We start from the raw sequence: 26945 nt of genomic DNA, 5'->3' as shown, positions 1-26945 counted from the left end.
ATTAGCTTTGCATATTGTTGTTTCAGTGTATGAACTGTCGAATTTACTGTAGGGTCCTTTCTCATCTTGAAAATTTTGTCAGTCTTGAACACAAGAAGTTTGAACCGTTTGACTTCGTAGGTGTTCTTTTCGTACTGGAGCCTTGCGGTGGCGAGTAATGGAACGTGAACACATGTATTAAACTACACGCCTGGTATTTTGTGCGATATAAACACTGAGAAGGGTATGATGATCCTGCCACAGATTTGAGCGCTAGGTTTCGGACGTAATTGTAGAAGATGTGGTGCGTGAAGCGCGTCGTTGATTTGTTGTGCGAGTAGTTCCTTTAACATAGCAACTGTTGAAAGAGGGGTGACGATTAGTTGAAGAGTTCTTTTAGTTAAGATATGCAGACGGAACACGAGAAAAGTGAGAGCGGGAGGTTTGCAGGTGAAGGGGTATCCAGTCGAGGATGTTGTCTGTTATGGACTCCTATAATGTCCCAATGAGCAGCTTTAATAAGGAAATAATTGTAACTAGTTAAACACTGTCAGTTTCACTAGGCGTGGTAATTTATTTACGCGCAGGTAAATCAGCACTGCTGACGCTTATTCAAATTTATCTAACTAACACAGATCGCTTATGTTATTGAAGTCGTGCAATTTGGTGAAAACTTAATGCATGTAGTATTGTGGAAAATCAAAATCTAGTCGTTTCACTTCGACGAACCGGATGTTGAACGAAGTGAAAATTAATCTACATCAGCAGTGCCATGTGACTTATCTGCTCTCGTTCTGCGTCGGTTATTAACGGCCGGCCGCGGTGGTCTCGCGGTTCTAGGCGCGCGGTCCGGAACCGTGGGACTGCTACGATCGCAGGTTCGAATCCTGCCTCGGGCATGGATGTGTGTGATGTCCTTAGGTTAGTTAGGTTTAAGTAGTTCTACGTTCTAGGGGACTGATGACCACAGCAGTTGAGTCCCATAGTGCTCAGAGCCATTTGAACCATTCGGTTATTAACGGGATCTAGGCTTCATACAGCCTTCGTGTACTTAAATCAGTGAGATAATCTCGTCCAGTTTCAACACCTTCAAGTTAAACACACGTTAGGTCGTGGCGAATACAGAGGAAGTGAAGACCGAAATACTAGTGATGAGTCCTGCTCTGGTGTTGCGGCCGCAAATGGAGAGCGTACGGTGCGTCCTGGATTCACTGTGGATTGTGGTGGCTCGTCGCAGCCTAACTAGACGAAACCATCTCCGAACGTGTCTCGTTATTCACCGTCTCGAATTTATCGGGCTTACGCCAGCCTGGGATTGCTGCGGCGTCGGCGGCCAGTGATAAACTGTCGGCGCAATTGTTGCTGCGGAACATTTTTATTTGTCGCCGGTAATTGATTACACGGGCCGCGGGGAAGCCCGGCCCACGCGAGTGTTAATTTGCGTTGCGTGTGCGCCGCGCCGCGCCGCGCTCACTGCAGCCGATACTGGTGCGCTCGCGGTCTTGCCCGCCAGTTAATGAACAGCCGGCTGGGCGAGCTCTTTCCTATACATTTTCGTTCGGCGGTCTGTTAGGTGTTAAGTCAACCTGGTCGATCATTATAGGGCTACTACGCTAGACTTTTTAGGCGTCCAGTGATATACCAGTCCCGCACAGTGGCCTGCGGAATAATACACGGATGTAAAAACACTTACGGGCACACAGTATAATAAGTGTATTACGTACGTACACGTGACACTGAAAATGTCGGGGGTAACGTGCGTTGCTTTTGAGGTAACAAGAGACAGCGACTGTATCTTATTTCTTGCGCACATGAACTGGCTCCTCGCATTTGTGTTTAGTAACAAATTTTGCATAGCATAGTGTCTTTGTGCTGTCTGCCATGGGGTTGACGAAGATCACACGCTGTTCTTTCATTTTTGGTGCACAATGCACGGAAAAGAAAATTTGTTTATTGTGGGTGATTATGCTAGAGCACGAACGCATGCATTGTCGTCGTATTACAGCTTTAATGGACGACATTGTTAAGTTGATTAGTATTGTCCGTAGTTGTATTCAGTTTCCTACCGCTGTCTTTAGGCTTCGCCTTTGTTAGTTTTATTTCAGCTGTTGACAGTTTTACGTCGGTAAAAGGAGTACTCCTGAAAGACGTCGTCTTACTTCGTTTTGATAGAACAACATGGGGTGAGTGTAACTGCTGAAGAGAAGTGAAGCGACGTTTTCGTTTGAACAGGAGAGGTCCGCCGCAGGACCTGTGTGAAACCTGTAAGTAGTGAGCAATATACACTGAACGGAATCACGTCTGTACTGTGTGCAGTAAATGTTTCATGCTTGTGCTCAGCTTGGCAGCCGAAACAACGGATCTCCGAAGCTGGGTGCCCTTGTACGCTAAAGCCTCTAATGTGCTTCCGGAAGTGAGTTAGAATACGCCACATGCGGCATGCGAGATGAAAAATGTATGCACGGTATGACGTCACCAGTCTGTCACTCTTTTCGTACTACTACTACTACTACTACTACTACTATTGCTGCATGTGAATGCTGCTTGACCGTTCATCACGGGCACCTTTTTATGGCGAAGTTAAAAAGACATAGTTTACATAGTTAAAAACCTTGTGTAATCAGATCGTTAGCAGCGTAAAACTTAAAGCTGCAGAAGCATTAAAGAAACAGCTTTCAAATTATATAACTAATCGCCTCGCTTTCCGTTCGGTGAGTTCATCCTTCATCCATATGTACTGGCACACTGATGAAGTTTGAAGTTTATGTAGTGAGATTCCCATTTTTATCTCTGCAACGGTGTCATTTTGACGTAGCCATCATTATTTAGATAGATAATCCTTTATAATATGACTTTCACTGCTGATATTGGAGATAGCTGAAAATGAACGCCAAATCTGAAATGAAATTAAGTAAAAAATAAATAAGTTAATGTTTGATCGCTGCGAGGCACGGAACATAACAGACGATGTGGATGGTTTTGCGACTAGCCGCTAGCGGTTGCATCGTTAAGCGCACTGATCGGAGTTGCATTACGGTTTGTGGCCGTGGGAGGCGTGTAGGCCGCGTGGCCAGCATGGTAGTCCGGCGTGGCACGCGCAATGTGTGCCGACAGAGGTCTACAGCGATCCGCCGTTTTGCGGTCAAACAAGCTAGCGCAGAACGACGCGACTTGCTCTTAAAATCCCAGTTGGAACACAGTCTGCTAGAAAATTCTCCTTTGGATGTTACTGTCACTTCATTATCACGAGAATATAATTAATTCTTGATTTCGAGGGTTCTGGCTAATACAATCAATTCTCTGTTTGTACTTGCCGCAGGCCGATTGTTGGCCGTGCATCGCCAGTCATAAGTAAGCTGTCAACCTTATAAATTAAAAAATCAGTGTTTGCAGGGAATAATTTCGGTTTTTTTTTTTTTTTTCCAATCGTGCGTTGTAAGTTGCGTGTATGGTGTCCGTGAAATTCCTCTTAACAGTAGGCATGGCCTCCACTAGTGCAAGAATGTTCGAAATTGTCAACCTCTAAGACCAAGTTGCATTGCAAGGACTTTCAGATTTCTTTTTAGTGACTTATTTTCATCTTTGCTTTTCGGCGGAAGTGCTGTGATAACGAATTAGCATTTTGTGATGAGAAGCGAGTGCTTCGACCAGATCCCGTTACAGCGGAGCAATTCCGAATGTATTGTCGCGTGCTAGCGTTATTTGCGACCGATTGTGAGTCTTTGCAAGAGTGACGTAATGACCCTGGGCAGCCCCGAATCCGACAGCCGGCAGGTGGCTGCTCACGCACGCCTCGACCGCTGGTAACCGGAGCGCTCTGGGTCGTCGTCGCGACACACAGGGGTAGACCGAAAAGCGGTGCTGCTAATGTCAAGACCTGTGCATTCTACGTAACGGATACGTCGCATCACGTCCAGGTCACCCGAGTGTTGACGGGAGACGAAAGCTCACCTTTATTCAAAGGGCGTTCAAAAAGTTTTGCACAGTCGTCTCTAATTGTTTTATTTTTTTGCAGGAGCAGAATGAAATTTTTTTGTGAAGATACTTGGAACATTTAGCTATAAATTGGTATATAAATGTATTTTCTTTTATTCTCAGGTGTGCCATAATGGACCGTGAATTAGATGTCAGGTTGGGACAACGGTCGGTGATAGAGTTCCTCTTCCAGACTGGCAATGTCTCTGCCACATCGATTCACACAGGAAGTTGCTCCCTGTTTACGGGGAGAACACAGTGGATCGCAGCAGTATCGAGCGGTGGTTGCAGAGGTTTAAAGAAGGTGATTCCTCTCTACTGGACAATTCACAATGCGGGAGACCATCGACGGCAGTGAGTGATGTGAATAAAAAGACTATTCATCAAATCATCCAAAATGGCAGATGTGTGACGACACGACAGCTTGCTGAAATGGCTCGATTGTCATTGGGTAGTGTGGTATCACTGCTACAGTCACTAGGGTACAGAAAAGTCTGTGCACGTTGGGTGCCTAGATTACTGACAAGAGAAATGAAAACGACGAGGAAGAACGTGCGCAAGTCTCTCATGAAAACTCATTACTGAAGAGTGGAAACAGTGTTTTGACGGCGTCATGACCCAGGATGAAACATGGTTGTTTTTGTCCGAACCTGAGAGCAAAACCCAATCTATGGAGTGGCGTCATCCAGGTTCCCCTCGGAAGAAGAAACCAAGACTTTCACGAACAGCAGGCCGAAAGATGATGGCCTTCTGGGATCAGTGTGGTGTCATTTTCATTGACTTTTTGGAACCTGGTTACTGTTTGTCATTGGATAAACTGCGACGTGCCATCAAGACCCACAGGCCACAGATTCAGGGTCAGCTTATCGGGCTACACAATGACTATGTCAGACCCCATACAGCCCTTATGACGCAGGAGAAAATCAGGAAAATGGGTTGGAAAACTGTTCCACATCCTCCCTACAGTCCGGACTTGGCTCCGTCTGATTTTTACTTCTTTGGTCATCTGAAGGCCCACCTGCGCTGTAAAACATTTGATAATGAGAAAGACCTTATTTCTTGTGTCAAGCGATAGTGTAAAAGTCAATCCCCGGAATTTTACCAAAGTACATTTACATCATGGAAAGAACGGTGGGCCAGATACGTCACGGCTGTTGGATGCTACATTGAGTAGATTCAATATATAGGTAAATGTTCCAAGTATGTTCACAAAAAATTTTCCTGTAAAAAATAAAAAAAAATTAGAGACTACTGTGCAAAACTTTTTGAACGCCCTGTCTATAATGCATAGCTCTATCTGAAAAGATGAACCTGAAAATGTCTGTGTATGCGAACGAAAGAAATCAGTGCCGAACAGTAATACGAAGCGGAACTGAAAACTTACTGGGGGACCTTAGATGGAAGGCAATTCAGTGACATGTACAGCTCTACTTATCTGTGGGTAACACTAGTTTGGTAAACATTGCTGAAATTGAACCTGCACTGCTAAAGCGTCACATATGGTGAATGAACAATCAGTCTTGTTGGAAACAGGAAAGACTGGAGATTACGGCCCGACGGAACATATCCATGCTTACTCCTGACAGAAGGTCGATGGCCGAAATGAAACCGCAACTTGACGCTGTTGGTGATCGTGAGATACTTGATTGTTTTATACACTTAAAATCAATTTTTCAATGCTGTTACGAGGGCACGTTAATTTTAAGACTCACTTTTTTCCCCATGTGATTGTTTTCAGATTTGTGACCATCATAAAGTATCATCTTTTGTAGTAGTAATACTGTGACGGATCAGTTTGTGGTGACCACAGGTCTGATGCTTGTACATGCCGAAAACGTTGTTCTTTCTTTTATCAACCCTAAGGTTTGTCCGATGCAGTTCTTCATTCTTTTCCCTTGCCAGATGTCCTGTACACTTAAACATTTTACGTATTAATTAATATTTTTATAGTCATAACGAAGTCAGACAACTACACCAAGCAGAGCAAAAATGCCGCATGTTCTTTGCGCAGAATTCATTCGGAAAATACGAGAAAAAATTCTAAGTAAAGGAAGCGAATAACCAGACAAAATTATTAGCTCAGGCAAATTCGTATTCCTGTGGAAACGGTTGCCAGGCACCTGTAAAATCGATGGGTATTTTGATGTTTCTCGTAGCGTAGCTTAGAACAGGCTAACAGGCCGGGGCGTGTAATTGCTGGCTGGCCACGGGCGTGGTAAGGCGCATTCACGCAAGCAAACACCTGGGCGACTCATTACACAGGTGAGCTGCTAGGGACGGAGGAACCAGCCTAGCCTCTGCCTGGATATCACCCACCTCCCTGCGAACGTAGCGGTGTTCTGGTTCACGTTGAAAAGCTATGGCCAATATCATCTCCGCTGTTCTGTTTCAATTCTCACGTATTTTTAATGCGAAGTGTAGGCAGTCTCTTTAGCAGATCTGTTGCATCTTCTAAGTGTTCTGCTAATAAAACGCAATCGTTGGTTTGCCATCCCCACAACATTATCTGTGTGATAGTTCCAACTAAAAATGTTTGTAATTGTAACTGCTAGGTATTTTCTTGAATTGTGACAGTCTTTAAATTTGTGTGATTTATCGTCTACCCGAAATTTAACGTATGTCTTTTCGTACTCATTTGGATGACCTCACACTCTTTCTTGTTCAGATACAGTTGCCACATTTCAGACCATAGAGATATCGTGTCTAAGTCATTTTGAAATTAGTTTTGATCATCTTATGACCTCACTAAATGACAGCGTCATGTGCAAACAATCTAAGAGGAGTGCACAGATTGCCTCCTGAATCTTTATTGTAGGTTACGAGCAGCAGAGGGATTACAACACTTCCTTGGGGAACGCCGGATACCACTTCTGTTTTACTGGATGATTTTCCCAAGATTGCTACGTGATGTGGTTCTGTAATTCAGCGTATTACTCCAGTTTCGTTTCTTACGTATTGCTGTGACCTGTGATGGGAAATCTCGAACCCAGTCGCAATGGCATAGACACTCAGTTTGATTAGACGTCTCGTGAGGAACGGTATCAAAAGCTTTCTGGAAACCTAAAAATAAGGAATCAGTTTGAGATCGTCTGTCAATAGTATTCATTACTTCGTGCGAATAAATAGCTAGTTGTGTTTCACAACAATGACATTTTATGAATCCGTGCCGACTGTGTGAATAGACCGTTACCTTCGAGGTAATTCATAGTGTCGCACGCAGTATATGTTCCAAAATCGTGCATAAAACTGACTTCAGTGATGTGGTTCTGTAATTCAGCGGATTACTCCAATTTCCTTTCTTACATATTGGTGTGACCTGTGCAACTTTTCAGTCTTTTGGTAAGTACGAGACTATTGCATCAGCATACAATGAAAAGAATCTAATCGGTATGCAGTCTGGACCAGAAAACTTGTCTTTATTAGGTTCTTTGCTGCTTCGCTACACCAAGATGTCTACTTCTAAATTAACTCCTGTTGGCAGTTGTTGTGGATTCGAATTCTGGAATATTTATTTCGTCTTCTGTAGGGGAGGAATTTCGGTATAACTCCGCTTTAGTTGCGCTACATTGATAATATTACCATTGGTATCGCGCTGTGAAAGTATTGATTATGTGTTGCTGCTGGTCTGTTTTACATACGACCAGAATCTCTTTGCATTTTCTGTCATTTCGAGACAGTTTCGTTGTAGAAGCTATTAAAAACATTTTGCATTGAAGTCCACGTAATGTTTCGAGCTTCACTAAAACATCACCAACTTGGAGATGTTACATTTTTTTAAAAATTTCGTATTCTTTTTTCGTTGCTTCTGCAACAGTTTTCTGAGCTGTGGGATCATTACAGTGTTTTATTAATTTATTCAGTATGACTCAATTGTCTAAGATACTGTTTCTCTGAAGTCAAGCCACATCTAGTCTACGATTCCATAGTTAGCTGGAAAGGAGAGGAGACTGTCTCTTAGGAATGCGTCAAGCGATTTTTTTCTGCTTTCTTAAGTAGTTAAATTTTGCAGTTTTAAACGTGGCTGTCTCTCAGCAACCGTATATAAGTTTCAACGGAAAAATAACTCAGCCAACCGGTTGCAAATAATTTTTAATACATTGGCTTAGGTTTCGACACCTCGAGGGATGTCTTCATCAGAATGAATTTTTAACAACCGCCAAAGTTACATTGCGAGCAGGCAATAGTCAAAATTATGAAGAGACATGCTGAAGTCAAAAATTACAAATGATCCAGCGTTCGGTACGTATACCTTGTATTGAACAACATGTAATACAGTTCCTAACGTTTTCTGCCTACGACCGGTTTTGAACATGTACTTGTTAACATACTGAGGGTAGATTGAAGTCACCGCCAATTAAATTGAATGAATGTGGTAACTCAAAAATGCCTCTGAGCACTATGGGACTTAACATCTGAGAGTCATCAGTCCCCTAGAACTTAGAACTACTTAAACCTAACTAACCTAAGAACATCACGCACATCCATGCCCGAGGCAGGATTCGAACCTGCTACCGTAGCAGTCGCGCGGTTCCAGACTGAAGCGCCTTTAACCGCACGGCCGCCGCGGCCGACCGCGAGGTAACTATTTGCGATGATCCTCAAGTTTTCTTTGAACTGTTCAGCATCTGAATCATGTGAAGGGAACTAATTATTAGTTTATTCTGGTTGTGAGTAACCTCTATCCATACTCACAGGAACTCTCTGCTCCAATTTCGCTACTTCTAACGGTAACAAACACGCCGCTACCATCTGTATTTAATCTATCCTTTACCGTTAGGTCGTTTATGAAAATTTCATCTTAACTGATCTCCGGCTTTAGCCAGTTTTCGGTACCCCTAACGATTTGAGCTTCGGTGCTTTCTATTGGCGTTCGGAGCTGTGGTTCTTTTCAAGCACAGCTAAGACAGTTTACAACTACAATACTGATTGTTACTATGTCTACCATGTTATTGTGTTTGTCCTGCGCTCTTTGAAACTGAAGACTTTTCTACCCTACCAACCTATGGCGCAGGGTGAGAAATTTGCAATTTACACGGTTGCAGAACCGGATGAACGTCTGATTCAGATCCTATACTCGGCTTTGTGCCATAGGTCCTCCTCAGTCGGTCCTGTCGACGATGCTACAGGTAGTGAGTTCTGCATTCATCTCGAAGGCAAGAGCGGCCGTCTTTACCACTTCAGCTAGCCTCCAGTAAGAAGAGCGAACGTCTTGTGATACAAAGCGACACACACCGTTAGTACCAACGTGAGGCATTACACGCAGTGTGCTGCACCCTGTGTTCGTCACGGCATCTAAAGCACTCGTTTACATACGTCGTTTATTATTATTATTATATCCTTGTGTTTATATCCATGTGTTCTGATAAAAGTATGTAACCCTTTGAATACGAATGTGTCAACTCGAAACTGTTAACGCTGTAATAAAATAAACCAAATTACGGCCGGTTGCAGCCGGCCGGGGCGGCCGAGCGATTCTAGGCGCTACGGTCTGGAACCTCGCGACCGCTACGGTCGTAGGTTCGAATCCTCCCTCGGGCATGGGTGTGTGTGATGTCCTTAGGTTAGTTAGGTTTAAGTAGTTCTAAGTTCTAGGGGACTGATGACCTCAGAAGTCCTTAGGTTAGTTAGGTTTAAGTAGTTCTAAGTTCTAGGGGACTGATGACCTCAGAAGTTAAGTCTCATAGTACTCAGACCCATTTTTGAACGGCCGGTTGCTGTTGTGTATCATCAACATTGTTTTTCTACTTTTATTTTTTTATTATCGTCGTTTATTTACTGATCTACGGAATCTATATATAGAGCTTAGTAGCTCATGTGGTTAAATCTTACGGTGGAAATCGAAGGGCTTTATTTTCTATCCCTCGTATAACAGTTTTATACATTAGTCTATTTTTATCTTAACGCCATGTTGTTGACTGCTTTTGCTGACATTCAGTTCAGTTAAGTGCATGACTTGTGTTCCATGTGCCCATGTAATGACACCAGGTGCAGCAGTTGTATATTCATTACACACATGTCAGTATGTACACTTCGGTGGCCTCCTGAACTAGTTGCTCAAAATATTGTATAAAACTTCACGCTAAAACTAAAATAAATATTATAGCTTTTGTATATTGATGTTAATACCGACCACGAATAAATAAGAAATAAAGCTTGTCGATTCAGCTAAGTGCCTAGGGATTAAACTGGAATCATACAAAGAAAATTTTATTAGGAAGGCTAACCAAAGACGGCGTTTTATTGGCAGAACAATTGGAAGACGCAACGGATCTAACAAAGAGGCTGCCTGAATTAGGCTTGTGAGTAGGCTTGTGTAGTCCTACTGCGGAGTATTGGATCCTAGCCAGATAGTATCGACGAAGAACATCAAAAAATGTTCAAATGTGTGTGAAATCGTGTGGGACTTACGGGATATTTCGTTGACTTCCACCGACTTAGGTAGAAATAACCATCGTAAGAAAATACAAAAAAATGAGATATTTCACGGAAAGATTTAAAATTTCGTTCCTTCCTCGTGCTATTAGAGTTAAAAGACATCGTCTAGAAGTGGTGAGATGGATCTCCCTCCAGGCACGTAAATGTGAACTACAGAGTAATCCTGCAGATGTCGATGTAGATTAGGATGATCAGATTTCCAAAATCAAAATACGGGACCCAATTTAGAAGTTAAAATGAATCGACATTTTATGGAAACTTTTGTTAATACTGTATCGATATGGCAGATTTTCGTTGAATTACTTAATTTATGCTACAACTGCATAGATCCATGGTACCGTTTTGTTAAAACTCCCATTACCAAAAACCAAAATAACTTGCGTTACTAATCGAGTAAATACTTTATTGTTTTGTTGCTGTCACACGCAAACACAGTAATCACATTAAAATAAAGAGATTTTTAAATGGGATAGAAAACTCTTATTATTTGCCTAGGTTACTCATTTCTCACTCCCAGTTGTTCTGGAAGTTTCGGTGCGGGACGTCTGGTCAACCTTGATGTAGGCGTGTCATAAAATGAAGATGAAACGTAAAACTAAATTAGCACCAGCATATACTTAACTTAAGCCTAAATGGACAAAGACCAGGTAGACCTAATGTACTGACGGACAGGGATAATAGAACATTGTGGAGGGCGACTGCAAAAAAAAAAAAAAAAAAAAAAAATCATGAAACCAGCAGAAGGAATCACTCGTGAGTTCAAATGTTCTACCATCAGTACAGTATATCTCGAAGATTTTAACAATCACTGCAAAGATAAAGGAACTTGTGCATCAGCAGCATGGAGACAGAAGTGTAAGACCGACCTACGCTTGTAACTAACGCTAATGCGAATTACCCACCTCATCAAAGTTCCCACACAGCCAAAACCGTCCAATCTTGTTTCAAATTGAGACAAGTATCCCTTTTGGATCTGTCTTTCGACGACCTAGATGGAATTAAAAAAAAAGCAAAATGGAATGTACTTGCAAAAAATCTGGAGTAATATCTTGGTTCGATTCCTCCAAAAGCAAATAACTATGAGAAGCTTGTTGGAGCTATTGTTGGAGCTATTATTAAGTGCAGCAAAGAAGGCAATCCGGAATGGCTACCGCAAATAATGTACTCCAGGTTGGAAGTAAACTAGCGAGAAACACTGTGGTGAATTTCTAATAAGTGGTGACCCGGAAACGGCGGATAATCTTCTTCGGAAGCTCGATACAGCCAGACGTACTATAGTTTGATTAATATTACTTGATAGCTGACACTTCACGCTTACAGCTGGTTTGCATTTGATGAGCTTCGCACAACATTGCATAAAGCAGAGTTTTTGAAGGCTGTAATTCATCGTTACGACTGAGGGACCACGGTCAAAAATATAACAACTTGACTCAGTATTGTACTATAGCTCAGTGGTTAGCGAGGAAGGTCGTAGGTTCGAATATCGTGAAATGTCGCTTTTTTTAAATTTCTAAATCCAGTCAAAAGATTTGTCATTTTCATCATCGTATTAACTTTCTTATTTGCTCTTTTTTTCTATCTATCATTCTTTCTTCGTCTGAAAGTTGCCTGTGTCGCGTGTAATCTCCAACCAAGTGCCAACGAGGACTGCTCATCGCTTCGTAACGCGGCAGCCTGTGTAACCATTGAGAGGATGGTGTCAAGTAACCAATGAAAGCGAGAAATTACAGTTTGCTTCTAGCGCTGACACTGAACTTGTTTTGTCTTGAGTTTGCTCGTTGAAGTGAGCTTTCATAGCTGTGAACAAAGCGATCGTGATTTTAGTTCTGCCGCAGATTGTTCTCGGATACAGTGCACACCACGAGGTTGCTGCTAGCTTAGGACATGAGTTTAAATTCAGGGCCGCGAACCGCGTCTTCTGACACTTGATAACTTAAAATCGGCTGTCGACAGGGCATCTCACATTTCCCACACATTCGCGGCGCTCACGTACTACACAGTTCCGTATTACACATTAACAGCATTTGTGAAGTGACGTGCCATGTTTGTGTGTTACATAGAACGGTAGCCGGCGGCCAGTGTTGCAACACCGTAGCGGCAAGTGACAGACGTCAACTGTCAAGTAATTTTAAATGGACTAGAGACTGTTGCATGATTCAGGTTTCAAAAATCAAGTGGAGAAGCATGGTCATTACGAAGGAAGCTGAGTGGAAACAAAGGTAAGAGATAGCATTCTTAGTTCAGCCAAGAGGATTGCGTCACCTTTATTGTCTACATCCAGAACACCAAAGAATAAAACTCGTATAAGGTCCATCAGATCAAACTTATATTGCTCAAAAGAACACTAATGAACAATCTGAGCTCTCAATAACTTTCTCTTTATGTGAAATTTATGCTGCTCTTGAGACTCTAAAACACGGAAAGATACCAGGAAGTGAGAGAATCGATACCGAATTTTTTTGCTTACCGTAACAATGCAAAAAGATGGATGGCGGATTTCCTGAGCGAAATATCTCCCATTTGACTATTGAGCACTATTTATAAGTTCGATAAAGTAACTCTGTAGAAATAATTCTGTACAGATGGATTTGTCCAGTGACGTTTCGGAGCCTTCCTGTTGAGGAAGCTGGATTCCGATCATGACGGAGCTGCGCTGATCAATCAAGTCTTACCATTTACTGAAGCTGGACACCACATGAAGCAACTTTCGTTTATCTACGTCCAGCATATGTTATGATTTATAGTAATGCGTTGCACATCAAACCTAATCGATAGCAAAAAAATGGTTCAAATGGCTCTGAGCACTATGGGACTTAACATCTGTGGTCATCAGTCCCCTAGAACTTAGAACTACTTAAACCTAACTAACCTAATGACATCACACACATCCATGTCCGAGGCAGGATTCGAACCTGCTACCGTAGAAGTCGCGCGGTTCCGGACTGCGCGCCTAGAACCGCTAGACCACCGCGGGCGGCTAATCGATAACATATTTGCTGGAAGGACATTTACTGTAATTACAAGAGGAAGCACTATCTGTCCAAAAGTATCGTATAATGACTTGCCTCAGGGAACCGTTCTCGCTACTCTGTTGTCTAACATCTTAGGTCACAACTTGCGTAAATGGCGGTCACCACATAACCCAAATAAAAGAGAAGTTTCGTGTCTTCATGTGTGCAGTATATTGGCACACACAGCCTTTGTTGTATATTTTGGGGGAGACAAACTGCGTCATTACATGCATCCAAAATACCTTGGGATCGTATTAGGTAGGGCGCTACTTTTTTCAGAAGCACTTGACGCGAACATCTATTAAGCTCGAAAGTAGAAATAAGTTTTCCTAAGCTCTGTGGTACTAGTTGGTGATCATCAGCAGGCACTCTTAGTGTGTCGCATTGGAATTGGTATACACAGCAGCAGAGTATTGTGCGTCTGTCTGGTTTAACAGTCCGTATGTGAAAAAGATAGCTGTACAACTTAATGAACCATTGTGCATTGTTAATGGAGCAATACGATCTACTCGCACATACTAGTTACTTATCTTAAGTCACATTCCGTCTCCTGATACGAGACCAAAGTATGCGCTTCTACGTGAATACCAGAATGCTGTTAACTTCCCCGACTTTCCAGCATGGAATGCTGGAGCGAAAAACATTAAGATCAAGCTATCCCACTCTTATTCTTACTGCTAATTACTTACTGATAATAATTCAGTGTTATCGATGAATGGAAACGCTGTTGGCAAGAAAACTGTCCTCCACATTGCATGAAACTGAAACTGCCCGGCATCTAGGAGAAGCGCCATGGATTTGACCAGCGGTGGGCAATTTGGACTACTCCGCATCGCACCCGAATGGGCCACGGAAGGTGTGCAAACAGTGCAGTCCACAACTGAGGCTAATCTTCATCACCATCTTGTGACGGTTGTTCCACGTGACAGGCAGTTAGTCGCGCATGTTGTATCAATAGGTCCCGCACGTGTGACTACAAGGGTCCTTCCGAAGATATCCTGACAGCCAGCTGAGCGGTACGATGATCGACATAAAAGACCGTGATATTTGCCGATAGCCATTGTCATTAGTGCTGGAGAGCTGTGTTGATACGAAGTAGTTTATTAATTTAATGTGTAGCTATTACTGTGATTCAAAAACTCCTGAGGTATAAAACCATACGATAAATAAATAAATAATTGTGCTTACGGAAGTGAAAAGAAAGGGGTACAATGGTTGAGCAGCTAGTTATAAGCCACATATTTCTGTACTCAATGCTAAACGACGAATTAAGCGTTGTAAAGACCGACGCCACTAGACAGTGGATAACTGGAAAGGAGTGATTTAGATTTGAATTTTAGTTCTGACTCACCCTATACTCTGTGACAGATTCATTGTAGAGTTTGAGTTTGGCAAATGCATGGGGAAGTTAACTCTGATGACTTGCAGTGCCAACAGTGAAGTACGGAGAAAGTGATGTTCCACTGTGCAGGTGTTTTCGTGGTTAGGATGTGGTCCTCTTACTGCTCTTAAGAAAACGCTAAATGTGGAGGGATATGAACACATTTTACAGCACAGTGCACTCGGTACAGTAGAGGGAGAGTTCGCAGACGATGATTGTATGCCGGCCGAAGTCGCCATGCGGTTCTAGGCGCTGCAGTCTGGAACCGCGAGACCGCTACGGTCGCAGGTTCGAATCCTGCCTCGGGCTTGGATGTGTGTGATGTCCTTAGGTTAGTTAGGTTTAACTAGTTCTAAGTTCTAGGGGACTAATGACCTCAGAAGTTGAGTCGCATAGTGCTCAGAGCCATTTGAACCATTTGATGATTGTATGAGCCGGCCGCGGTGGTCTCGCGGTTCTAGGCGCGCAGTCCGGAACCGTGCGACTGCTACGGTCGCAGGTTCGAATCCTGCCTCGGGCATGGATGTGTGTGATGTCCTTAGGTTAGTTAGGTTTAAGTAGTTCTAAGTTCTAGGGGACTAATGACCACAGCAGTTGAGTCCCATTGTGCTCAGAGCCATGTTTTTTTAATTGTATCAGCATAAGAATGCACCCTGTTATAAAGCAGTATCTCGACGACGGCGTTCCTTAGATGGACCAGGCCGCCTAGTGTCCCGGTTCAAATGGCTCTGAGCACGATGGGACTCAACTGCCGTGGTTATCAGTCCCCTAGAACTTACAACTACTTAAACCTAACTAACCTAAGGACATCACACACATCCATGCCCGAGGCAGGATTCGAACCTGCGACCGTAGCAGTCGCACGGTTCCGGACTGCGCGCCTAGAACCGCTAGTGTCTCGGCTTGAACCTCAGTTATGTCGTCAACTTTGCTCTAGGCCCCAACGTCCAAAATCACTACCTTCTCTGCTTTCGGCTGTAGAACAAGAATGTGCTGTCATTCCTCCACAGACTTTGACACCTCACCGAAAGCGTAGCAGAGTTCAAGCAGTAATGACGGTGAAAGGTAGACACACCCTTTATATAGGTGTCCGGACTCTTTTGACCAGATAGTGTAAGAGTCTTAGCAGCTTGGCTGGTGTCACTGTGGTCACCCCGTAGAAGAGGGATCAAAGAGGAGCGAACTTTTAAATTATTTATAGGAAGTTTCTGTTGACTCTCTCGCTTTGGGAAACGTTCAAAGTATGCAGTGCGGCTACGACGTTCGAATATCGAGTTAATTGCTGTGAAAGAGAAGCTTTTGATATTGTTTGGCAACACCAGGTGCAATTCTTTGGAAAGAAGCAATGGATCTGAGGGTACGAATTATTTTAATTTTGCTTACCAAGTTATTTCTTTTATGTAGAAATAGAATTTTTTCTTCGTTTTTATTCTGCAAGGGGAGCTACTATAAATATTTTCTCACGAAATAGGAACGTCTACAGGGATTCCCAAAGCAAACTAATACTGTTTGGACGCTCCCTGAAAAAAAAAACGAAATTTACAAAAATAAATAGTACGGCGTGCCTTAGTTGTTGCGGGGAATGAACGCAGGAAGATGAGATTGTCCACGTTGGCGAGTTGTAAGGTCGCTGGCGTACTGTGCCTTGGCGGGATGCGATATCTGCTTCCGCCCCGCGCCTATCGCTGGCCGGACGACCGCAACGTGCGCCCGTCCGCAGATGCCTCCGCTGCGGTTCGCTTTTGGCTCTAGCGACTTCATCATCTGCTGGCGACTGTCTACACATACCACCGTTTACACTGATTTTGAGAAACAACAAATAATCCGAATCTGGAGTGACGGGAACCTTAACACAAGACAAGCGGAAGAGCAAAACAATACGGCTGTATCGGATCGTTTAGCGAGGTACTTCGCAGCTTTGTGTGAGGCGAGGGTATTCGTTTTTTACTCCTAAAACTTAAAGTGAAAACCGCACTCGAGGCAGAGAAACACGCGTTTGGTTGTGCAGTTTGTGCCTGCTTTGCTGTTCTCTAAAATTACGTTACGCAAGCCCTAACGAGGAGAGATGAGGTTAATTGGGCGGGGGACCGTTGTGACATGACAAAACGCAGCACGGCTCGCCTTCGGCGGCTTCGTCTGTACTCGTCTGTCTTTTAAGCACAGGTCTCTCCCTCGGCCAACGATTACGCTAACCACAGTCGCGACAGTTATCATGTGGCAGATATAACGGTGCTAGTGCTCCGAGCGGCAAGAAAGCCAACCGTAGGATTATTTGTTTTCAATTGGTCTTCTATATAATTGACGAAATAATTATTATATTTTTGCGTTCCAAGCATTCTTAAATGATCAGGAGACACGAATGATAGTGAAATAAATGTAGTAACAGTCGAATCACACTGATGCAGTAGCATAAACTGCAACCTATTCGTTGAGAAGTACTTTCTAATATGCGTCTAACTGCAGGTTTCCCCGCTCTGAAAACAAGATAATATTGACATATATTCCATGTGTTTCTTTTGTTGTCCGTCCTTATTACTATAGCCACTTTCCTTAACACACGATTTTGTATGGATATAATCATTCGTACATTCTGACACTACATTCGATTAACTAAAACATTAATGTTTTTGTAAATGTAATTACTTTTGCTTCAAAAGCGAATGTGTTGGATTATTTCCGTTTGCGGCTCAGATAGAGCATCAGTTGTGAAATTGGTTTCTTCTTTGTTGAGAAAGACTTCTGTAGCTATCGACGCTTTATTATCACGTCTGTGTGGTTTTCCCTTCAGCTACAGCTGTGATGGCTTACTTGGTACGTTAAATAATGTAGGTATTGCATTCCATACGGGTTCCCCACCTTCCACATTCGCTGATTTGACTGGACCTGTAGCGAAGAAAACTGTGTATTGTCGAGCCATATGCGATGTCTTTATGCAGAAGATAAGGTGTTCTGCTGTTTACTAGCCATTTTTTGATCGTGAAAGAAAACTATAGTCTATATCTGTAGGTTACAAGGAAATATAAACAATATAAACAAACTGCTCTGTTATGCACCGTTCCGTACCTCTCCGGATCGTAGAAAACTAAAGAAAGATAAATATGGTGTAATGTGTTGTTATTAACGATTTTCAGGGCACTATTATAAAAACTATTCGCACTCATCGGATATCGTATTCAGAAGTGCAGTTTTCTATCCGTTTGGAGCACTTCTGTCGCAGTGTATAACAAAAATGAGCAGGAGTATCGTGACGCTTCCTCACCACAAGCAGTCTTTATGCTGGCAGTGCTTCTGTGGTTCGTAATAGCAAAACGAGGATAATGGAATGTAGTCAAATTAAGTCGGGTGATGCTGAGGGAATTAGATTAGGAAATGAGACACTTAAAGTAGTAAAGGAGTTTTGCTATTTAGGGAGTAAAATAACTGATGATGGTCGAAGTAGAGAGGATATAAAATGTAGACTGGCAATGGCAAAGAAAGCGTTTCTCAAGAAGAGAAATTTGTTAACATCGAGTATAGATTTAAGTGTCAGGAAGTCGTTTCTGAAAGTATTTGTATGGAGTGTAGCCATGTATGGAAGTGAAACATGGACGATAACTAGTTTGGACAAGAAGAGAATAGAAGCTTTCGAAATGTGGTGCTACAGAAGAATGCTGAAGATAAGGTGGGTAGATCACGTAACTAATGAGGAGGTATTGAATAGGATTGGGGAGAAGATAAGTTTGTCGCACAACTTGACTAGAAGAAGGGATCGGTTGGTAGGACATGTTTTGAGGCATCAAGGGATCACAAATTTAGCATTGGAGGGCACCGTGGAGGGTAAAAATCGTAGAGGGAGATCAAGAGATGAATACTCTAAGCAGATTCAGAAGGATGTAGGTTGCAGTAGGTACTGGGAGATGAAGAAGCTTGCACAGGATAGAGTAGCATGGAGAGCTGCATCAAACCAGTCTCAGGACTGAAGACCACAACAAACAACAACTGAAAACTTCATGTCGCTCTGTCCGAATTTGCTTGAGGGCGTCTTAATTTCTTGAACTTGGTTTGTATCTTTATGCTGATCTATAGTGGAACATTAGTGTGAACATGACATATAAAATCAGCTTACGCGAGGTACCTGATAAAATTTTCCGGTGGAGCAAGAAACCGCGAAGAAAACATTTATTACGAGGGCCATTCTATAAATGTAATAAATAATTTTACAGCTTTTAATGTATATACGAAAACGTCCTTTTGGTTGCTTCTAATTTGAGGTTTCTTCTGCATGTGTAAGAAGTTACGAATAAATTCGATTGGTGGCAGAGCAGTTTGCGCAAGACACTCGTTGCAAACAGCTCTTGGTTGAGAAAGGAGGAAACCTTGATGAACATACATAAACGTTTGTGTGCAGTGTAAGGAAATTACGCAGGTGGTAAGAGTACTGTTGAGCGATGGGTAGAAAGCCACTGCTTACGACAAGGTGAACCGCCCGGATGCCATTATTCTCGACAGTTGTCTGTACAGATATCGGTGGGCACTGGGGGTGCGTGTGCAGTGATTCAGACGCTTGGATATTCAAAGGTGTGTTCATGACCGGACTCACGAATTCTCACAACACACTACAAGATTCAAAGAAGACATTTGAACTGCTGGAGGAATTTGATGCCTTTTTGTGTCACGGATCGTTAGAGTCGACGAAACCTGGCTCCATCATTTTGCGCTGGAAACAAAAAGTCGGCAGTGGAAATTAGTTCTGATATCTAGGGAGACCACATGCAAATACTGTATCTTAAAATTTGCAGAAGTCTACGTATACGCAATAAAAGCTGTAGCACTTCACACCTTCCATTCAATGTCGATAGATATTTAGGATGTAACAGCAAGATTGTGTTCACTGGAGTTAAAAGTGAAAGAGTTCTTAGAAAACTTGCGTGTTCGTTTCGATGTCCGCCTCAATTTTAGAATCATATTCAACATCTAGTACCCAATATCTGACAGCGAAATTTACTTATTGGCTAGCAGCGTGTTAATTTAACATTCTGCGGGAAATGCTTAACAGTAATTTCAGCTGTTGGACATAAAACTATTTACGTGTATAAATGTTAAAAGTGCAATGATATCTTAAAATATATTTTTATGCGAGCACTTTCCATTACTTAATTAAGGATAGACGTTTTAGAAGAGTAGCTGTAGACAAGTTCGCGAGAGGCGTGAATAGAAGCACATTAAAACCTTTGCTGGAGTCTTTATAATATCGCGGCACGAGGGTGGATAAGAAATACAGATATGCAGCGGAAAGGAGGTGACACTGGGACGTACAACTGATGCTGTGAGGGGCCGCCACAACTAAAGTTACCTAAGGCGATTTGAGATTAAATGGTGGTGCAGTGTGTAGCTCCGGAAAAAGAAAGAGGGAATTTTAAGGGAACGCTAAAAGAGTGCAAACATAGGAGTAGAAGCTGATTGATTAGGATTCCTCCAATTTGCTGCTGCTCGTAGATGTGGTACGAGCGACGTTGTCGTGTGCAGTGGGCTGATGAATGTTTGTTGCGGTGAGGGGAGGGGGGCGTTGTGTTTAGAAGAGGGAACACGTGGTGCGACTGTCGGAAATGGAACCACAAGAACAAGGTAGCGCTGTCAGGACGGTATTATTCGGTGGAGGTGGCGCTGGAGGGCGTCGCGGTTCAATTAAGGGTAGTGACACGCCTGGAAGCAGCCGTGACCCGCGCATGCATATTGAAGAGGCCGCGCGCTCCGCTCCGCTTCCTCTGTTGACCGCGCCCTGCTTGCCTAGCGGTCGACATCTATCGGCTCATTACTGTTTGACGCCGGCTGTCTCGGCTTGTCACCGATGACGACAGCGGAAAGCAAACATCGCTCCCCGTCATCGACCAGAGCCCCATCCTGCCGCACTTTCCGTTAGTGTTTCCAGTCATTTTCCGTAAAATTCCACTCCTCGCTGGTATTCAAGCATTTTATTCTGTATCACTACAGTTAAGCTGCGAAGAAGAGAATAGTTAGATCTCTTACTGAACCGTTATTCCGCCGGGAATGACCCCGATAGTGAGGATTCATTACGTACAACCAAGCGTAAGGAGTCATAGTAAGCAAAGCTATTGGTAACACGAGTTGCCTTGGGGTTTTAAATTGACTTTGGCAACCAGTTATACGGGATCTCCGCTTTAACGCGGTCCGAATCACGACAAAGACTTTGCCAGAGGCGGGTCACTACGAAACTATTAGATTCACTCTTCCTTTTTCTTCCAGCCTCGGGTCATACAGATTGTATCAACACTGGTTTCAATTTTTTAGTTCATCATCAGGTGTTCGTCATTACCTTTTACATACTAATTGTGCAACCTCTTGGCATGTTCGGTTCACATACAAAACACCTAATGCTGACGTACAAAGAGCCCGAATCTCGTGGTCGTGCGGTAGCGTTCTCGCTTCCCACGCCCGGGTTCCCGGGTTCGATTCCCGGCGGGGTCAGGGATTTTCTCTGCCTCGTGATGGCTGGGTGTTGTGTGATGTCCTTAGGTTAGTTAGGTTTAAGTAGTTCTAAGTTCTAGGGGACTGATGACCATAGATGTTAAGTCCCATAGTGCTCAGAGCCATTTTTGACGTACAAAGAAGCCGAAAAAAAGAGACTGAAGGGGGAAAAAAATCTTAGCATGTCGGTGGCAGTATTCCCCCAGAAAGCAAGCTAGTCTACGAAACTATTAAAGTTTTTCGATACGTTTTTCAGTTTTTTTTATCAACTCAGAAAACAACTTTTCCTTCGATTTAAGTACGTGTTAGTAACTTTAAGGTTACACGGATTTGTGTCGCTTCATCCCCAGCTCATCATAATTCACGCATTTCGAAGACGTAGAGCTTTGACTAAATGTAAGAAACTTACGTCTTTATTTTAGGAAGACTCTAAGTCAGCAAGCCCGCATCTCGTGGTCGTGCGGTAGCGTTCTCGCTTCCCACGCCCGGGTTCCCGGGTTCGATTCCCGGCGGGGTCAGGGATTTTCTCTGCCTCGTGATGGCTGGGTGTTGTGTGCTGTCCTTAGGTTAGTTAGGTTTAAGTAGTTCTAAGTTCTAGCGACTTATGACCACAGCAGTTGAGTCCCATAGTGCTCAGAGCCATTTGAACCATTTTTTTAAGTCAGCAAAGACTCGCAGCCAGCACCACACTGTCACATACGGAGTTTCGGTATTGGTTATATCGGTGATGCAGCACCGAGAAGTACACGGGGACAAAAGTAGCGAACGCAGTCCTGACGCTGTCACCGAAACAGCGCGAAGTAGCCCGTAGAAAAACCACAACAAATCTTGGCCGAAGAGGGGGAACAAAAGAAAAGATATCAGCTGTTGCTCGAGTGCCTCGCGTCTATTAGCCAAGTGCCGGGACGACAGCGAGAGCCGCTGCGTGACAGTGTGGGAGAGCGGGGCGAGATAAGGTGGCCGCCGTGGCACGCCGCCAGTCGGCTGTGTATATCGGGACTTCCGGCCGGCGCCCGCCGCGCCGCGCCGCGACCCTATCCCGACAGGAATAGAGCGCGGCCCGGCGCGGCGCGGCACGCTGCTCCCCTCGCTCCAGGCAGCCGCCATTGTGCGCTGCGCTGACCTACATCCCTACCTGTGTCCACGGCGCGACAAAGCGCACCCTCCTACTTTTCCCACGAGCTCGCATTTGATCATTTCGATCGCAGGAAGCGCCTAACAACGGCCACGCGACCTCCAGCGGAAGCCTCGTGCTCCTTTGGCATGGGCGCTCTCTTGTGCCTGCGAGGCGGACGTTTGTGTTAGACAGTTTCGTATCGTTAAGACATTTTCCGCGCCTGCCAGCAGCACGTGACGTTGCCATGCTACGACTTATTTCGGAAGTGTCAAGACCAAGTTCTTGATGTAGAGAAGTTCATATCTGTACACTTCAAGAAGCGTAGAAGTGTGCTTTCATTTGGCTAGAGAATTAATGAATCACTACTAGAATCTGTTATGTCATATAAAATTTTGAGAGGAACATTGTGTAGCTATATAAAGTGAACGAACAGATAGGCTTGACTCTAGCGTAAACGAATGGAGGGCTAAGGATTCATTGGTAGTAAACTTGGAAATCACAATTTGTCTAAAACAGAGATCGCATACGAAATAACGTACAGCTCATACTGGAATACAACTCAAGTGTATGGGACCCATATGAGATCGGACTCAAGCATTGAACTTGCACGAGGAATGGCGATGCCGAAGGACGCTGTCTTCTTTGACTGGCGAGAGAATGTAACAGAAATGTTGATAAGCCCTAAACGACAAACACTCCAAGAAAGACGCCGCACGTAACTCGAGAACTTCTTTAAAAGCTTTAAAGCCCATCTTTCCCAGCAGAAACTACGAATATTAGGAACTTGTTACGTATCTAGCCCGTAGAGATGTACAGACACAATTAGACCAATAACGGTTCGTGCAGTCGCCTGTAAGCATTCTTTGTTCTCACGCTGCCGTTGTGACTGGAACAGGAAGAAACCATTGTATAGGGTACTATAAAAGTACCCTGTGCCACACACTTCACTGTGATCGCAGAGTACAAACGTAAATGTTGATATCTTGGGCCTGGGAGGTTAAACATTTGCAAACAGCAACCAATCTGACTATAGGCCGAGACGGTGTTCTTATTGGATGACACGAATTCTTGAGCGTGTCAAGTTATATATGCCCATTTAACAACGGTATACAGTATCTCTTACTTATACCTGAGATTAACAGTTCGTGGAACTATGAACGGAACTGTAAGCAGAGAATCTTGAGTGATATAAACTGTAGACATTTCTTTGTTTGTAGGATATTCGCAGTTTCAGTTTTTGTACGAAAGAAACTGGTCGCTAATCATTTGTATACTAAGAACTAAATTGTACGGGATGTCTATCAGGTTGAAGTAACATAGGAATTTCTAGTATATGCAAAGGAGGACAGCGTGAATTGTCACAGGCTTGCAAAGAAAGACAGCGTGAAATATCTCGAGACTTCTTTGCCCCATGAGAGGATGTGTATCGGAAATGCTGAAATATGTCAACTGGCAGACACACGAAAAAATACATGTGCATCTCGCGTGACAAACCATATATTACGTTGGTCTGAAGCAGCACTGCACGGCTTTCACTCGGTCAAGTAGCGGCGCTTACAGCGTTCACTTCAAGTGACGGAACTGGGAGAGCAGGAGGTGCCTTTATCTTGACGGCGGTACACACTTAGAGCGTAACGATGAAGACACTTAGTTACAGTGAGATGCTTACGTTACGTGCGACAATCAAACGATACGTTTCAGTGAATATTCCCTTTAGCATAATTCAACCAGAGAACTAACAAATAGCTGACGCGCGCGAGTGCACTAACAAATTTTAATTCGGCGTGAGGTCCCAAAGATAACATATGTTGTTCATCTGGGCTGTAATGTTCGCTTGTTTGATACAGCTCCCCTTTAAAATATTAGAGGCACTTACTAGCCCTTTGGCCATGTGTCGGAGATAAACAGTGTACAGAAAGTGCAGCACTTACTGTCTGTATAATGTACGCTCCGAAGATAACTTGCGGGGGACAGTTTCATCGCATGTTGTCGGGGTTATCTCAATCGGCTGTTTATTACTGCCAATTACCGAGGTACTGCAGCCCATGTTACGAGTAACAAGGCTGTGGCAGAATGTGCTGTAAAAATTTGTGAGTAACCGACACCGTTCCTCTTCTGCCACTATTTACACAGTTATGGGAGGCTTTGTTTGTTTTCACTTTGTAATAAGTAGGAGACATTGTACACTGTCGATAAAATGTAACTAATAACACGAGTTTTAACGCCATTTATGTGTTACGGCTTGCATTGGACGTAGGACATTGCACGTAATTATGCTCTCGCACCGAAATCAGCTGACAGCATATGTGAATGATGGAACAAAGAAAAATTCGTTTAAAAAACTTGAACTGTCGAAGATGGCAATATGGTCTAACACTTAAAAATAATCATCAGTGTTAAACGCGAATGCAACCGAGTACTGCTTGCTTTCTCCAGTGATGTACTAGATGAGGAGCGTAGCAGTAGAGTCAGCCTTACTACTTCACCTGAAATACGGGGATTTTGGTTCCCGCACGAAGTCCGAGACAGCGTTGTACGGAGACACGCCGTGCAATGGTCAGTTGTGAGAGTTCACCTCCTGTTTTTCTTTTACAGATCTTTATACATGTTGCCCCCAGGGTGATGCTCTATTCTAAGTTCTTTCCCCGATCCCTGTATTGTCATACATTGCGTTTGCTGGTGAGAATACCACAAAAACACTTTTGCTTGTAATAACGATACGCGTGTGTTGCAGCGTGAAATTTACGCCAAGTTCTCTGTTTTATTTCATTTTGGGATATTTGTCCTTTACTGATTCAGTTTCCAAGTATATTTTACACTAAGACGGTTCATGCAAATAAATATTAATATCTATATTTATCCTCGTATTCTAAGTAAAGCCTTCCTTATTAAAGAAAAACTTGACGATACATTGAAAAAGCAGTACTGTCGGTTAAATTTTACCCATTCTGTGGCTATCGTATATCGTATCGAATCTGGTATTTAACATCCCTAGCCATACCACCTATAAGAAGTGCTGCATGTCTTAAATACATTGTCGTCTCTTCCAACTGATTCTCGTAGGCTTCTTCGTTTAGTCATTCTGTCGGATACATCTTATTTACATTAGTTTCCTGTTCAGTAAATGTCTATTTTTGTTCTGCAATATAACGTTTAAATTGTATCAAGTTAACTGTTTTTACTTTTTGTCACGTATTCTAAAACAGTGATGTATCATTTTATACACTTGGGCGCCAGTTCAAGGCAAATTCTGCACCGTTTATCACATATATGAGGTCACTCGCGGAAGGTCAGTGATATCTCGTCTGCTGCTGTAATTGTTTATGACATGTGCCCTCGCAGGTGTGTTGAGAAATCGGTGTTTTTCCTTTTGTTTCAGGTGAGTACGCGCAGCCGAGGCGGCGCCGGCGCCGACGACGCCGTGCGACGCTGGGACTGCGTGAGTGTCGGCAGCGGCCATTAACATGCTGGCGACGGTGACTGCGCACCTCAGGGGCGCCCACCACTCCTCGGCCCCTCCCCCTGCCGTCTTATTTCGGCCGATTTATCCCGACCGTTTCGCGCCAATGGCCGCCTAACTTATCTCGGGCGCGGATGTGCCTGCCCATCTTATAATTAAGTTTGCTGTAAATTCAGGCGTAAATTGCCCCGCGTCCGCGTTTCTTTTCCTTTTACGGCTACCCACTGTTCATGTATTAGCGGGGAGATAAACGCTGTGGTGGCATTAAGGACTCGGCATTTGCATTAATCCGTCGTCTGGCTTAAATCAACTGTTGTTTCTGCCAGACTGTAAATACGAGCTACGTTCGGAGGGAAATCACAAACACGGGAGATAATGCGACGGGTGGTCTTCGCGTAGCTTCTTAATGTGGGCGGCCAAGTTTTGTAGCGTATAAAAGCGATTTATGTTCGGGACAATTCCGGCTAGAGAGAGTCCCAGCGTTCGTTGATCTTGGAACGTAGGAAAGGGAAACGAATACAGCGAGCTTTCTTCGATCTATCTGTGGAAAGAGAACGATGTTCCTAAGTTGTCACTGTAAAGCGTTTTCAATATAAAATGGTACAGTGAAACGGCGTAATTTATATGAAATTGCTTTTGTTGCCTGACAACAATAGCGGCTATCTGCTGAGAATGTTTAGACGTGATCTTTCTTGCATTCTCCTTGTTCACTTAAACGTCACGTAGAATTACTTCACGTTCCAAAATCGTGTACAATCAATGCACCTTCGATACAATTACGCTAGGAACCCAATTAATGCAACTTAATCCCTTTTCGTACATGCTGAAGGAACTGAAGTACCTACAGAGAACATCATTGACTTGGACACGTCGTTTGTTTCTAATAAAATTGGTAGTTGCTTTAGTCACCTTATTCATTTCCCTCACAAACTATGTGCCGTGTTGACTATACGTCACCACGACGATAAAAAAGGCCCACCCAATAGAAATATCAATAAGTTTCTTTTTTAGTGCTTTTCTGGTCCAAAGATTGTATTAATCTCCTTTACAACCTGCACAGCTCTTACGTTAGGCATTTCAGTTTTGATAGAGCTTGAAGCTTTCTGGCAGATTAATACTGTG

Source organism: Schistocerca nitens, chromosome 2 (assembly GCF_023898315.1).
Source record: "Schistocerca nitens isolate TAMUIC-IGC-003100 chromosome 2, iqSchNite1.1, whole genome shotgun sequence".
NCBI lineage: Eukaryota > Metazoa > Arthropoda > Insecta > Orthoptera > Acrididae > Schistocerca > Schistocerca nitens.
Note: the sequence above shows the minus strand (reverse complement) of the source record.